This window comes from Electrona antarctica (genome assembly GCF_951216825.1).
Source record: "Electrona antarctica genome assembly, chromosome: 17".
Taxonomy (NCBI): Eukaryota; Metazoa; Chordata; class Actinopteri; order Myctophiformes; family Myctophidae; genus Electrona; species Electrona antarctica.
In genome coordinates this window covers 39623880-39628448 of record NC_136798.1, presented here as the reverse complement: position 1 = coordinate 39628448, position 4569 = coordinate 39623880, and the positions used below count along the sequence as shown (strand labels likewise).

The 4569-nt window shown below is 37.4% G+C and overlaps 1 long non-coding RNA gene across 1 annotated transcript; it reads left to right on the top strand.

Moving 5' to 3' along the window:
• The first annotated feature begins 244 nt into the window (after positions 1-244).
• LOC306940705 lies at positions 245-1493 on the top strand. Its single transcript, XR_013792038.1, has 4 exons — positions 245-320; positions 734-805; positions 1082-1142; positions 1306-1493. It is a non-coding gene; the product is annotated as an uncharacterized lncRNA (long non-coding RNA).
• Positions 1494-4569: the final 3076 nt, after the last annotated feature.

The following is a 4569-nucleotide window of genomic DNA, read 5'->3' as shown; positions in this document are numbered from 1 at the left end:
TATAGCCCTCCTGTCCACAAACAAGATATCCTGCATGAATGTCTAACTGACATTTTGTTTTTTAAGTGGTGCAACCACTCCCTTACGGAGCTATGTGTGTGAGTGGGTGGGTAAATCATCAATAACTCCAGTGATTATGTAGGAAATTAACATGAATCACGGGCCAAATGGTTTGGAATTTGACCACTATTTGCTGACTTTGCTCTGTGTGCGTGTGTGTGTGCGTGCGTGTGTGTGTGTTACAGAAGGAGCAGCAGAACCAGATGTGACCTACGCCCAGGTTAACTTCCAAAACAAAGCTAAAGCCAACAACCAGAAAGGTATAGTGTAAGACCCTGCTGTGTCCACCAAAACATTTAATTGTTTATAATGTTTTAAAATGTCTATATATAAACGTGTTTTTGGGAACTCCAGCATCTTGGCGTTGCTCTGGGCTTTTTTTTTACCTTGCGCTGGTGTGCTTTTCCCTGCCTGCCGAAAGCTGTAGGCCTACTCAAATATTTTCACCTCGGGCGCCTGGAATCGCTTTTAGGCGAGGTGAGCGCCTTGGCGTTTTCAGCCGAGAAATAAAGCTCAACGGGGCCTATAAAGTGCATCACTGGATTTTCCCGTCACATTTGGAATATGACTCGCCATAAATTCAACCTTGACACTGCATTAACGTGTGTGTGCATGTTTGTGTGTGTGTGCGTGTGTGTGCGTGTGTGTGTGTGTATGCGTGCGCACATTATAGGAGGAGCAGCAGAACCAGATGTATATGCCCAGGTGAACTACCAAAACAAAACTAAAGCCAAAAACCAGAAAGGTAGGTGAAAAATACATTTTATTATAGGTTATCATAGAATAAGAAAGGTATAAAATACATATCCAATAAGTATAATAGCAATCGAAATATATAGTGTACGTCACATTGAAACAGTATTGAAATACTTCTGTCACCCAAAAGACAGGTAGAAACAGCCTTGTAAGGTTAAAGGTTAAGATGTGTATAATTAGACTGAGAAGCAACATAATGTGAATTAAAATGCACTAGGCCTACTTTATGTTCTGCTAACATGTTCTGCGTATATTTCATTCACAGAATCACCAGCTCCACATGCAGCAAACTGAAGATGCCGTTTATTCTCTGGTCAAACCTCTTGGTAAGATACGGTTTCATTTCAACAACCAAAGAGCTAATATGCTGCTACAGTACAGTAGCCTACTGTATGTCTAGCTGTGTGTTTATGCTGTGACCGTTCATACTGTGAAGTTATAATATTTGTATTTCGATGGCAGTCACTGTATCTGCGTTTGACTTTTTAGGTGGTAAATGAAGAATTGAAGATGCTATAAAACATGGCAAAGAGAAGACACAATGGAAGTACTGTATCACAGTTGTACTTATTATAATTCACTTTGATATTATGAATCTTCCACACAAACTGGATCAGGCCGGTTCTAGCTTGCCCCACTAGGGTGGGCAGGACGAATATATGGAGGGTCAAATCACCATAAACCAACGTAATGATTAGAAACCTATGCTATCATCACATCACTTTATCTATCCATGTCTTGCCTACCCAATCAATATTATATTTTGTAAGTGTACATACTGTACAGAACAACCATGGCCAAAAAAAAAGCAGTGGACTTGACTTGTATAGTCCATGTTGTATACACCAATTACAACGCAGAACTGGCATTTATAATTGTTTGTGCGGATGATCATTGATCACATAAGTGTCATTATCGTTTTATTTATAGATATTATAGTAATCTTTAATTATTATAGTTAGTTATCTTCATAGTCATTATTGATGTGGACGGCTCTTTAGCCTTTAGTAATTGTGCAGAATTACCGTTGCGTATAAAAACATGGATTATTCATTTAAAATATTATTTCACCTGCGTTACCTTTCTTTGTATATAGAGGCTTGTCGTAATCTTCTTTTGATAAACTCACAACTCTCTGTAATGTAATAATGCAATTTGAGGTGTAGAGAATGACGCGTTTTTTTTCTTTTTACTTGCCTTTTATTTGTCTTGAAAATGTTTTGTTGTTTTTTATATAAAGCATCTGTGTCATTTTAGATTTCAGCGTTGGCAATTCAAAATTAGCAGATATACAAGCTCACAGAGAGTCACTGCATATTTTTGTAAATTTTTTAAAAATGTGTTGCGTTTTAATAATTCTGAACGGTTTTAGGAGGCATTTTGTAGAATTAGCCTCAGGTCTTATGGGTTTTTAATAAGACTGTTACAATGTTTTTACTGAGTTGTGTGACATATGAAAAGTATTGTTGTTGTGCGTGGACCACAGGGAGTTGGGGACCCAACTAAAGAAATACATTGTAGGGAAAAAAATCATTGTTGCTGTCGAGTGGAAGTCCAAAACTGTTTCACACGTTTCATTATTATTTAAAAAAAACAATTTAAAATAGTGAAGATAGCCGATCTACAAGCTCACAACGCCCAGTAAATGGGCTATTTTTACTACTTTTCTGTGACACACTTGAATGATGAAGTAAGACTTATTTACAAAGTTGGAACAAAACAAAAAGTTGAAATATGGAGATAGGTCTTTCTGCCTGACAGCATAGTGGATAGCCTATAGGCTACACAGTCAAAAGTACTTTTTTATTATTATTAATATTTTTTGCAGTAAGCCTCATTTAGCTGTTTTCCTTGATATGGTTTAGGTATCATTTTGAATAATTTTGAATATTACCTTTTAGCATTGCAGGTTATTTAGACATTGATTGAGCAGCTTTAGCTTTGTTACATTGAGGGGACTGACTATAGAGCCTTCGGTACCTCGATCAGTCAAAGAATTATAAATACAGGGTTTAAGGGCTTATGTTATTTACCTGTTGTCTTTTTACTATTAATAAAACATAAAAACAAAGTCGTGTAAGATATTTTATTCCATTATATAATATGGTAGCTGAATTCATCCAGATCAAGTTTTCTTCAGACCTAGTGTTTTTTTTCTGTGTCGTTGATTTATTTCAGAGCTTTTTTGATTGATTGAAAATTGTATTAACAGTTTGCAGAATTACAGTACATTTCAAGCACAAACTCAATACAAAGGCTGTTAACTGTGAGTGGACGACCCAATTAAGCATTACACTTGTTTACAACAGGGTCCACCATGTTCAATTCATCAAAACATTAAGAGACGTACAAATAGACACTTCTATATAGACAAAGAACAGTACAGGAATTCATCATAATGGAGGTAAAAAGGGAAAAGAAACATATACAGTGAGGGGAAAAGTGGGGGGGGAAAGCTTCTCAAACTGTTTTGGCATTCAGTATCTCTTTCCCTGACCTTTGAATCCAAGAGCCCCGTTTACCCGACTACAACATTTTGATATTTTTGCATTGGCTGGGCTGCAAGTGTGGCTTTCTACCTCAAAGTCAAATCCCACCCTGTGAACTAACTGGGTGAAGAGTTGTAGTGTGTCGTTCTAAACCTGTTACCTGAGTCAACACTGCCCTCTAGTGGATATTAACTTAACAGCAGCTCAGAGCTCGTAAAGCAGCTGGACAGAGCAGTTTCTCACACTGTGATACACCGTCTCCACACCTGAGCGCAAAAAGGTCTTAAGCTGCGCACTTCTTAAGCTGCGCGCAGCTTAAATTCCGAGTTTTTAGACAGCTGGTGGATGGAAATTAAGCTCCACCTCCGCCGAAGACTTGAGCGGAGGAGAGCGTTTCCGGGAATCTGGCCGTCGCGCAAGAATTCCGCGGAGGTGGAGCTTAATTTCCATCCACCAGCTGTCTAAAAACTCAAGCTTTAAGCTACGCGCAGCCGAGAACGTGCGCAGCTCTTTCGACCGTCTGGCAGCACCTATACTATACCCACTGTAGTGCCCAAAGTCCTGTACTAAAAGGCACTGTGGTATACTGACGGCAAGTGTTCAGACGTGTGCTTGATAAACTGAAGTCCAAACTGTTCGTTGAATTCATAAAGAAACTATATTTATTTTCACAGCCGATCTGTCACCTCAGCATTCAATAAATACTTAAATAAATAAACAATCAAACGTCCAGAATACAGACCACAGCTCCTGTTGCACAGTTAAAAACAGTGTGTACAATTTTGAAGTACATTTACTTTACTTGAGTATTTCAATATTGTCACCTTCTTAAAATGATGGCCCAATTGATTCAACTAAGATGAACACTAGCTTGACCATTTTAAATATGGTTGCTGTCGAGTGGAAGTCCAAAACTGTTCACGTTTCATTAATATTTAAAATAACAATTTAAAATAGTGAAGATAGCCGATCTACAAAATCACAACGCCCTGTAAATGGGCTATTTTTACTACTTTTCTGACACACTTGAATGATGAAGTAAGACAATAACATTAACTTATTTACAAAGTTGAACAAAACAAAAAGTTGAAATATGGAGATTGGTCTTTCTGCCTGACAGCATAGTGGATAGCTTATACATAGTTAAGGTACTTTTTTATTATTAATAATATTTGTTGCAGTAAGCCTCATTTAGCTGTTTTCTTTGATATAGTTTAGTTATCATTTTGAATAATTTTGAATATTACCTTCTAGCATTGCAGGT